Source organism: Pongo abelii, chromosome 2 (assembly GCF_028885655.2).
Source record: "Pongo abelii isolate AG06213 chromosome 2, NHGRI_mPonAbe1-v2.0_pri, whole genome shotgun sequence".
In the NCBI taxonomy this organism is placed as follows: Eukaryota; Metazoa; Chordata; class Mammalia; order Primates; family Hominidae; genus Pongo; species Pongo abelii.
In genome coordinates, this window is record NC_085928.1 from 30,557,399 (window position 1) to 30,569,790 (window position 12,392).

The following is a 12,392-nucleotide window of genomic DNA, read 5'->3' on the forward strand; positions in this document are numbered from 1 at the left end:
AAGATCCAGAGTATAACCTTCATAATGTCTCTCATAATAGCCCCTTTTACAACTGTCAACACACTACCAGAAGAATGAATGTTTTCTTACCTAGGATAATAGTAAAGCCCCCTAAACCAGTCTTTCCAATGTCTACCTTTTTTTCCTTCTGTTCCATCTCATTTATATCAATCGCTCAAAAGTTTTCAGTGGCCCATATGCCTTTTGAGGGGAAAAAAAAAGTAAACTCACCTTAACATTCAAGACCCTCTTTACATCTCTGCCTTTGCACCAAAGTTTCCCACTGTAACTTTACATGTATCCCATCCCACTGGCCCAAGTAGTCTATTTCACCTTTCCACACTTCTGTTATTTCCACTTCTTTGTGAAGTCTTCCCTGATATCCTTAAGTGGGATTTAAGGTCTTCCTCAGAACCTGAAGTTTATTTGTATATCTCCCTCTTTTGTGCCAGACATTGCCTTATATTGCCACATCCTGATCTTGACAGTGTGTAATGCACTGCCTTGCACATGATAATTAGTAAATATTTGTTAGCTATACAGAGGAACAGAAAATACATTATCTTTAAAGACAACATTTTTCCAGTGAGACCACTATAGGTTGTTCAGGTTCTAAAAAGAAACAAAACAGAGCGGGAGAAAGATTAAAGAGGGATAACGATCCAGAGCACAAACTCTCACAAGCAGTCTGGAAAGGTTTAGATTTCTCAATATATATTAATAATTTTAAAAGTATACAATTAAAGTCTATAAAATCCATGGTGGTTATGGTTTGGATGTTTACATACTCAACAAGGAAAAGGGAAAATTGCTATAAAAGAACCACAAACACCTAACACATACACACTAAATAAGAAGCAGCTTTTAGAAGGAACCAAGGTATTTCACAGATGGTACTAAAATACCTTGAAAACAAGTTTAGATATATTAATTGTTGAGAGATATTCAAAATTAATACAAAATAGCTATTGATACACGGGACAGAGACCAAGCTGTATTGGTTTTTATGCTTATGTGCATGAAAATTATTAGAAAATAAACACTTTCACAGAACATTTCTGAAGATAGAGAAAAAATATTTTTTCTTCTCTTGCACCAATTATGAAATGTTAAACCACTAACTAGAAATGAAGGAAAATTTTGCATCTCTTTTCAAGTTTATGAATTAAATAACAGAATAAGATCATGGTTGAATGAGCTATTTAAATTTTTTAAAATTTATATAGTTATCAGTGTGTAATATTTTTAAAAAAACAGCACTTAGCAGGACATGGTGGCTCACGCCTGTAATCCCAGCACTTTGGAAGTCCGAGATGGGCAGATCACGAGGTCAGGAGATCGAGACCATCCTGGCTAACATGGTGAAACCCCATCTCCACTAAAAATACAAAAAATTAGCCGGGCGTGGTGGTGGGCGCCTGTAGTCCCAGCTACTTGGGAGGCTGAGGCAGGAGAATGGCGTGAATCTGGGAGGCGGAGCTTGCAGTGAGCTGAGATTGTGCCATGCATTCCAGCCTGGGGGACAGAGTGAGACTCCATCTCAAAAAAAATAAAATAAAATAAATTTAAAGAAACTTAGCCAGGTGTGGTGGCACATGCCTGAAGTCCTGGCTATTGGGAGGCTAAGGCAGGAGGATCACTTGAGTCCAGTAGTTCAAGGCTGTAGTGAGCTCTGATGAAACTACTGCACTCCACCTTGGGCAACAGAATGAGCTCTTATCTCTAAAAAAAAAAAAAAAAAAAAAAAAATTAATTATCATACTTTAAATTCCCATACTTAGTGAATTCTCATTAAGAATCATACGATATCTCCTTGTTTTGTTCAAATAATTATAGTCTTTGAAGAAAATTATCTAGACTATATAAATTTGTTCTTATGCTTTAAAAAATTACATAGTTTGGGCTGATAATCTTGTTAATACTAATAGCAGGTAGCAATAATATTCTTAAATAACTATCATCCACTGAATGACAAATGACTTATTTCCTAGTATTTTCATACGTTTGGACTTTACTAAAATTGCAAAATTGGGGAAGGTACAATTAAAATAAAATCAAACTTCTATCACTTACAATTGTACAGAAAATATTTTAAGAAATCCAACAATAAGAGTAAATGTTAATTTATTCTTTCCTAATGAAATCATCAGGAAAGCAAGTCCATCTTGTATTCAATAAAGATTTTCCCAACACAGTAAAAATGTACAGTTTGAAGCCGGACATTTCTCTTACTGTGAATAGAGATAGTAATAAACATGAAATTAAATTTCAAGGACCAGTTAAGAAGCAAAAAAAGTTATAGATCATTTTTTACTTGCTGCCCATTTTAAGAACACATTTCCTTAATAGTGCCTGCCATATGCTGGGTTGACATTATACCCTCTAGTACCTTTAATCCTCTAACAACTTTACAAGGCAGGTATTTGCCCCATTTCACATAAAGCTAAGTAACTTTACCACACCCCAGTTATGGTAAACAACTGAGTTAGTTTAGTCTTGAGTCTATCTGACTCCACAGCCCATGTTTCTAAGAGATCACCCTACAGTTAAAAGCAAACAAACAAACAAAAATAAAACAAAACAAAAACACATTTTTTTAAGTGATCCATTTAGATCTGTCTCCTATAAGGAAACTCTTAAGTTTCTGCCTATCCATATTAATATCTGGGAATCAATAGTGAGCATTTTGCAGCTGACAATCTAGAGGTAGGAATCAAGATCTTTATAAGTATTCAAAAGTAAAAGTTCTAAAATATTTTTTCAGAGACACATAAAAAACTCCAATGTATAAAATATTCTATTACAGCAGAAAGCCAGTAAAAAAAAAAATCTATAATTTTGCTGATTAGGGAAAAACTCATAAAAAGAGACATGATTGAAACACTTCTACTATCAATAAGATATAATAGCCTTATTAGAAAGATATATCTTTTGTTCTCTAAAAAGTGAAACTCTAGGTGAATAATAAAGATAGGCAACACCAAGCATTTTAACAGAAACTAAACTTTCAAACCTGAAAACTTTATGATTTATTTAAATGTTCACTTCACCAGATGAATTGAAAGATGATCTGTATGCTTCTGTCCTTCCAAATGGCCTGACAAAATGATTGCTATAAAAAGAGGTTTGGTATTTAAGGGGATTGGCAATAGCTGCTGACTTCAAATTTTTCTTCATTAACTTTTATAATACACCTATTTAATGATTTGGTAACTCTAACAATGCTGAAAACATAGTGGTATTCTATTCAAAAACTCTATTGAAGGCATGGACGGAGTTTCACGTCCATCCAGGTGCTACCTGCATGGACAGGAGGGTATATACTACTCTGCACATGGATACATCTCACATTTGATAGGTGTTACTTTTTCTCTTATTTGGCAATTCTTCAGTATAATTATTGTGGCACAACTTATTAGGACAGTGGTCACCACATAAACAGTAGGTAGCTAAGCCCCTTTAGAAGCCAGTTCCTCCACATCTGGCTGACTCTCTCAGAAACCAGGGCATTCTAAGTGCCTATGGTAATGTTTAATACCCTAAAACGGAACATTTCTGTCATAAGGAGACGCTTGGTAATAAATTGCTTTACAGTAAATGTTAAGAACACTGAAATAATTAGATAACTCATCTGTTTCATAAGAATAGTAATATAGCCACAGCAGAGACAGAACAACTGCAAATTAAGCAGGTTATACAAGATAATACAAAACAAACACAATATTCTTGTCTATCAGCTTCACAGATCAATTTGAATACAGCAATATCCTAAAAATACATCCCAGAACAAAACATCTAAATGTTGACTTCAGTCAACCTTTCTGGTACACATTAACTGAAGCCAGGTATCACATTGCATCTCTTAAAGCCCAAAACGAACCAAAGTGCCTGCCTTAAATCTCACAACCTTCACATGTACTCCACTCACAGGGTCGCTGATGGAAGTGTTGGAAAAGCACTTGTTAGAAGACTAATAACTCTTAACAAACACCTGGTGATTCAGTGTAAGCTACAAATGAGCCAACAGGTATAGAGAAATTTTTTGTGGTTGCATTTTAAGCTCTCAGCCCACTAATATTTATTGATTATAAAACTAATGGCAAACTTAAAGGCACAAAGAGACCGTAATTTGGAAGAACACTCCTCTCCCTGAACGAAGTCTGGGAAAAATTTCCATGTAGACCAGGAGATGCTTATCAACACCAAGTTCAGTGGAATATAGGTTAATGAAATGTGAATTCCTGTAATACGAATTCATCATGTTTACTGAGCAACTTCTATGTACCAGATGCTATTTCTAAATTTTGGGAATACAGACATGCACAAAATAGACTCTCTAGTAAACTTTCTAGTGTAAACAAGTCCTGTAGCATCTTGAAGAGGTTCTATGAAAGAATTACATGTATACACTCATATATACATATGTTTATGTGTGTTTATATAGAATATCCAGTAAATGAATATTTTACACTAAAATGTATGAAGATCCTGGGAGAAATGTTATGAGCAAATTCCCCCCCTTAGATCCATTTATTTTCCTAGGAAAACACACTTCTCTATAATAGAGATCAGAGGGAATACAGACTTCAATATAAAAATACTTAATTGATCCAACACCTTTCAGAGTAGCATTAAATGCATGAAGCCATGCCTGAATACATTCATACTGTCCTCAACTAGTGAATTTCACGATCATTAGATTGATCTTAATGTTAAGAAGAAATACACAGGTAAAATTCCTTATATACAAGGTTTTTGAGTTTGAGTCATTTCATAAATAGCTTTTAGGGAAGACTGAAATCAAAAGTGGACAAAACAATTAAACTGACAAACTGATTAAAATTATATCACTGCTGAATAACATATCCTTTAGTCTGCAAGTATACAGAAAAACTGGTAAATTTTACAAATGAATTTAAAATTATGTTTACATAAAAGTATTTGTCTAAAAGGTTTGTTTCCTTTTTTGATTATATTTTTTAGACAAATGCCAAATCACTAGAAACTAAAATTATTCTAGTGATGTAGAACACACAGAAACACATATGTACACACACAAAAAAATCGTCCAAAGAAGAAACAAGGTAAGTTCATTTGAGCCTATATCAATATCCCACAAGTTAATGCACTATTTACTCAGCACTAATCCCAAGCACCCATCAACTGACTTACCTAATAGAAAAAGAACTGCAAATTAAACTAAGCAGGTTATAAAAGACTATATAACAGAAAGAAGTACTATACAGACATTGCATTTAGGTGTCCAAGGGAGAGAATTCAGTCATGGGTTCTTAGTTTCTGTTTCTGATTGGACCAGTAAAGCCCCTTCCTCAGCCCTCTTTTCTGCTTACTAGAGACAGAAACTAAAAACCATGGCTACAGGCTGCTAAAAGCCTAAAACAAAACAAAATAACAACAACAACAACAAAATAAGGCAGGTTGAGAAATTCAAGCATCCATTACCTAATTTAGAAGCTGATATCAGAAAAAAGGGGAAAAAAGAAAGAAGGCAGGTAAGGAGACAGGACAATAACTAAGTAGATCTATCAGACTTAGGACTCCCTGACTTCTGTTGGCATTATTTCAAATACACAATCTTTTTTTTTTTCTGTTTACCAAAAATCTTAAGTATATGCCATTTCCTTGTTTGCATTCTCAACTGATTCACAAAGTAAAAGAATATTGCCTTACAAAACGTGAATTGGCTTGATACAGTAAACAGAAACAGGTATAACCCAAAAGAGTAAATTATCTTGTTCAACTTAATTTTCAAATACATTCCTAGTATTCCTAGATAACAATAAATACACATGGAAGCCAATTTTTACAATGATGTAATTCCTCCATTATATAAATCACTTGCATTTTCAAGTTCTTAGACTTAATTCTTTCACTTGTAAGAACCTTATTTTCATGGATGGTGACTTCAAAGTGGAAGAAACAGGAATTCAGCAATTTCAAACGTCTCCCTCCTCAAAAGTATCAAAGATATTTTTAGAATCTTAGAAGACTGTAACGAACCAGATATCTTGTTTATAGACTAAATCACGTAGAAAGTATTTTTTAAAACACTTTTACTTCATTCTTTGGTAAAGAAAAACAAAAACCTATGTTATAGATGAAATTGTGTCCCGCTCCAAATTCATATGTTGAAGCCCCAGTCCCCAATGTGATGGGACAGGGCCTATAAAGAGGAAATAAAAGTTAAGCAAGGTCATATGGGTGGGGCCCTGATCCCAAAGAACTGGTGCACTTATGAGAAGAGGAAAAGACACTAGAGCTCGCTGCCTACACAGAGGAAAGGCCATGTAAGGACACAGCAAAAAGGCGGCCCTTTCTGGCGGTACAAGCCAGGAAGACAGACCTCACTAGAAACTGACTTTTCCAGCATCTTAATCACTGACTTCTAGCCTCCAGAACTTTCAACTTAAAATAAATGTCTGTTGTTTAAACCACCCAGTCTGACACTTTTTTTTTATGTGTTACAGCAACACAAGCAAACTAATACAACCTCTAAAGATGAAGAGTTTATTTTTTTTTTGAGGTGGTTTTACTCTACCAATAATCCAGGTGAATAAGCAACTAATAGTTACAAAGATACTCCATTTATAAAGAGAAGAGCCTGGAACAATTTGAAGACTAATCCAGGCCCCCAAAAAACCATTTTTATATACATGTGCTATTTTAAAATTAAACAAATAGTCATTTTAGAAAAAGCATAAGGCTTTGAATCATAAAAGATATTACTATGTTGTACTTGATTCTGAAAGTATAAGGGGACAATGTCAATAGAGAAGTTCTTTAAGGCGGTGGTCCCCATGTTTTTTTCAGCACCAGGGACCAGTTTCATGGAAGACAATTTTTCCACGAATGGTAGGGGAGGTGGGGGGGATGGTTTGGGCATGAAACTGTTCCACCTCAGATCATCAGGCATTAGATTCTCATAAGGAGCATGCAACCTAGATCCCTCATACATGCAGTTCACAGTAGGGTTCAGGCTCCTATGAGAATCTAATGCCGCTGCTGATCTGACAGGAGGCAGAGCTCAGGTGATGCTCAGCTCCTGCTGTGCAACCTGGTTCCTAACAGGCCATGAACCAGTACCAGTCCGAGGCCCAGGAAGTCAGGGACCCCTGCTTTAAGGAATTTAAATTAATTAAACCTTCACACTGGAGAACAGTACCATAAAAATCTTAAAATAGAAATGCCTATTTCTTCTGAAACCAAACAGTATTTCCTCTATATGAGGAAAAAAATTTCAGTTCTTGTAGTTTGCCTCAAGACTATATAAAATTAGATCCTTTTTGCAACTTAATGCTGACCTTATTAATATACAGAGTAAAAGCCATAAAGTATATGAACTTTCGACCATCACTCTGTCCTTGGGACTTCTAAATTCCCAGTGGCAAGAAGTTCATTATTAGATCATGGGGTAACGAATATTTCTACAGGACTCACTCTTTCTCTCAGCAGTAAGGATAAAGCCACTTCCAATTTCCGGTAGACGTAAAGAAGAATGCATAATGCATTCAGGACAATTTTTTAAAAACCCTTAGCAGGTGTGTGGACATATGTTTTTAAAAACAAACACATTTTAGATATGCACTGTCAGATGTCTATCGGAGGTATGGTACAGGGTATCAAGATTCTTGAACTTTGATCACATCTTTCTTTTTCAAACTACTAATTCTTGAGTGCTTCTATGTGCCAGGGACTCTTTTCAGGCAATTAACCCAATTATCTCATTTAATTCTCACAATCCTACAAGGTAGAGATCATTATCCCTATACTACAACGAGAAAACAACATTTCAGAGAGGTCAAATATAATCACCCAAATGCTTTCAATTAAAAAGTGCCAAAACTAGGATTTATCTGAATCCAAAACCCATGTTTTGCTATAGTGCCTTGCCTTCTAACCTTATTTTTTTTTTTTAAGATGCAGATGTTGATATGGTTTGGCTCTGCGTCCCAACCCAAATCCCACCTTAAATCGTACTAATCCCCATGTCATGAGACGGACCTGGTGGGAGGTAACTGAATCATGGGGGTGGGTTTTCTTCCATGCTGTTCTTGTAATAGTGAATAAGTCTCAAGAGATCAGATGGTTTTATAAAGGGGAGTCCCTGTGCACATGCTCTCCTGCCTGCTGCCACGTAAGATGTGCCTTTGCTCTTCCTTCACCTTCTGCCATGATTGTGAGGCCTCCCAGCCATGTGAAACGGTGAGTCCATTAAACCTCTTTCCTTTATAAATTACCCAGTCTTGGGTATGTCTTTATTAGCAGCATAAGAACAGACTAATACAGATGTCTAAGCATGTTCCTTACTCCCAATCTTAAGGAACTATAAACTATCACAAAGCATTGTTTATATACTACTGGATCTTTAAATCAACCATCTTAATCCACACAAGTTTGATAATAATGTTTTTTAATACTGTGAGATGAATAAAACCACTATTGGCTGAGGAGTTCTATGTGCTAACAATTTTCTAGAAGATTTAAGAGATAATAATAATGCAAAAGTCACTGTATAGTAAATGTGACCTCAGGTAGAGTATCTTAGAAAACTCCCGGATGCAACTGTTAAGCTCCCTATGGTGTCTGCATTCTTCATCACTAGAATGATTCTTGAAATTGAACTTAAGTAGACAAAGGCATTTGGCTACCGTTATATCCAGTACGATTAATATATTACTACTGGAAAAAGCAAAGTACCCATTTCCTCATTCTCATCCTATATTAAATTAGGTAGTATCTGTCAAAGTTCTGTAACCTATTATACATAGGTAAAAGAATTATTTTAAGTATCATATTTCCTTTCTCTAATTCTGTATGCAAATTACAGAGGGTCCAGTTTGCAGTAATTTTTATTCACTTTAAAATTACCTATAAAAGAATAATGTTAAGTCTTAAAGTTTCTAATGGCATATTAGAAACTTTTCCTAAGTTTTAGGAAAAGTTGTAAGGTTCAAAACATCAAGAAACTCTTGAATTGTATCCTTAAAACTTGTCACTGACAATATTCCACATAACAACAAAAGGATTCATGGTCAAATAATCTGACATGTTAAACAGATTAATTTACCAAAGAACTTCCAGGAATCTTTAATACATTATGTGCATTCTGTCTCTAAAAAAGCAGTAGATGGTATTTTGTAGATATAATAGTTAAAATACGTACTGTTTCTCCCTATCAGTCTTTTCCCTATCCCCTCTTACAAGGCCACTCTCTCACATGATGCAGGTTTCACCCTGTGACATGCTCTAGCCAATTAAATATGAGAGTTAATGACATGTGCCACTTCTAAGCAGCCTTGTTAAGAGTCATAGTTCCATCACTTTTCTCTTTCCTCTGCAAGAAGTGTACATGCCAGAAAGACTGCTCCTTCAGCTTTGGTCCAAGAATGAAGAGGACACAGAGCAGAGTGGCAGGAGACTAATCAGGGACATGAACATAAATAAGAAATAAATGTTTATTGCCATAAACCACTAAGATTTGGAGGCTCTTCTGATATTGAAATGTAATTGACTAAGTTGACTGATATGTTTCCCAGATTTATTGAACCCTGGCATCCTTTTGCCAAGTAACATCTTCTAGGATTTGTTTCCTCAATTACTCCTGGTTTTTGTATGGCATCTTTTCTATTTCTCAGTTAATACTGCATTTAAGACAAGCATATAGGTCAGCTAGAAAGTATGCAGTCTTAGCCATCTGCAATTAAGCTTCCATTTTAAATTTTATCAGCAGTGTGAATTTCTGTCAATTTCTGCTTATATTCAATAAAACATTCTATTGCAATAATCTGATTAACATTCAGAAATCATTGCTCAGATGGCTACTTAGTGAAATCTGCCATGGTAATCTTGGTTCATTACTTAGTTTTTCTGAATAGGTCAGATAAAGTGTCCGGCTTTGCTTTTTGTATATGTATTCATATTTAGCAAATTCAGAATACTGCCACAAATTCCATTTTCTTTAAACCTCACCATACTCAACTCTCTTTTAGATTAGCAAATGAGAACATACTTGAAATTTCAGGATCAATTTTTGAAAATTCCATAGTCTATACTGCTGACTCAATAAAACCATAATTAAGTGTATTCTGGCTGGCATTCTTAAATTCAGAATTTGTATTAATATTTGTAACAAGTGTGCCTTGAAGGATAGCACAGTGAAGAAGAAAAACAATAACTAAATTCCAATCTTCTCACTGGCATTAAGGTTTTGTTGTTGTTTAAATGACCTATTATAAATACACATTCAAGTAAATCATATACATTTTACTATGTGTACAATCCTAGACAATGACTTTTAGGAGACTGGTTCAGAGGCCTTACATTTATACCGACATCATAGAAGCAACATTCAGTGATACAGTTACCAAAAGGGGAAGGCAGACACATAATCTAGACAGATGTAATAAGCTACCAAATATACTTTAAAATAGAAAAGGTTTCGGATTAATCTTAATTAAAAAGTTAAAGAATAAGTTCCTTTCCTGAAAACTATAACTAAACAATATTTACTATATTTGCTCATTTTAATTCACAACAGTTTCCTCAGCCTTATAAATCATCAGTTCACCATAAAGTATTCAGATACCAGTAAAGCAATCCCACATCTGATTCCCAGATTGGGAAAACTCTATGCATTTAAGTAATTATTATTAAAACTAATTTCAAAATATTATTGCCAGACATTAAAGTTAAAAAAATTTTTCCCCTAAAACAACAGCTTTGAAAATAACTAACATACAAAAGGACAATTATAGTATCTGTGAGTTTCAGAGTTTTATATAATTTGGCACATGTATATATTTTAAAATCTCAACTTCTTCCTTCATTATGTGGTTTTCACATATAAAGTGGTTTCAAGATGCAGCTACACCCACCTCTATTATTTTTAACAGGTAAGAAAACCTCCATAATGCTTCGATACTCATTCATTTTTCAATTAAAGCCAACAGCAGTACAAAAAACAGCTTTTGGGGAATAGATCAATCTAATAGCTATTTAGGTATATAACCTCTTAGTATCTAGGACTTTAGAAAACTGCCTTTCACCAATAATGCACTACTGTGGAGAAACAAATCAGAGATTTTGAAACAGCTAGTTTTAACATTTTCATGATTTTAAAAGAAAATTTAACTTACTTGATAATGGAGATTAATAAAAGTCACACTTTAAAAAATAATAAAATTAACAAGAAAAAAATATCCAATGATCACACTTCCTTGATCAAGATGGATTATGGGGAAAAGTTGAGACCAGCTCTGACAGCACATAATTCTTGACTGCCTCACTGCTTCCAGGTAAGTAAGATGTACCTTCACGACAGCTCTTACCAGTCAAGTCAAGACTTTCCATTGTGATTTCAGTGGAACATCAGAACTTCCAGCTTCTGTGATGCAGCAGGATTCTGTGAAGGACCCATAGAAAAGTAGTTAAAATGGTGAGCCAGGAAGGCCTTTCAAATAAAGCTGACACTCATTCTCTTTAGCAAAATAATCTCCAAATAAAATGAATTACCAGCCAAACAACCAACATGAGGCAAATATCCTTATGCCAATGCTAGTTACAGAAAGTGGCCTAAAGTGTCTATTTTCAATTTTAACAAAGACAGTCACTAAAATTATTCAATGGAAATTCTGAGATTAAGGTTACACATACTAAGAATTAATCACGGGCAATAACTTCTCGGCCTTTTGGCTATAATTAAGTGTAGAATTACAGGCAAATCCCCTGGAAAAACATGGAGTTAAATTGACACCCTAACTAAATTCAAGTTATTTTAAATGACTAGATATCAACTAGATAAACTGTGATTCAGATATTAATACTTATGATTTGCCTTTTAAATATCTTGAAGTTAATAGGGCAAGATAGTAAAAACGAACAAACAAGAAAGCAGCCTGGGGTGAAGGGGACAAATAGAAAATAATTTTTATTTTTTAAGGATAAAGGATGAAGTAAATATAAGATCAAAATCAGTGAAATGGTGTACATGTAAATTAAATGGAATATTTTATTTTAATAACACTGCAAATATATATCCCTAAACCATATCATTTCTAAGAATTCAAAAGTTATCATTTATGTTTCTTTGTAAGACAAATTTAGGTTGCTTCAGTGGTGAAACTAAATCCACACTCAACTAACAGAAGCAATTCCCTGCTCTAGGCAGATTATGACAATACATTTCTTCTCAATCTGTAAGCTACACACTGTAAAAATTGGATATCACTTTCTGGCTTATGGCTCTATCAATATACTATCAGTCATTTTATGGCTTAGCTTAAGTTTTTTCCTAACAAGCCACTTTGATATGGAAGAACTGGCTCTTCACATTAAATACCAAAAACATGTAATGATTCATCTGAGTAATCCTA

General features: G+C 34.4%; 1 protein-coding gene across 31 annotated transcripts in view; it reads right to left on the reverse strand.

Moving 5' to 3' along the window:
- Positions 1–12,392, reverse strand: part of BBX (BBX high mobility group box domain containing) — a 280,471-nt gene that overhangs the window by 148,046 nt on the left and 120,033 nt on the right. For 27 of the 31 annotated variants that reach the window (XM_003776175.5, XM_003776174.5, XM_054551569.2 and 24 more), the window contains exon 3: positions 11,349–11,422. The gene's annotated coding sequence lies outside the window, so the exon portion shown is untranslated. Of the gene's footprint in view, positions 1–11,156; positions 11,423–12,392 lie in introns of all 31 variants that reach the window. The other 4 variants (XM_054551572.2, XM_054551568.2, XM_054551564.2 and 1 more) reach the window with 2 other exon arrangements.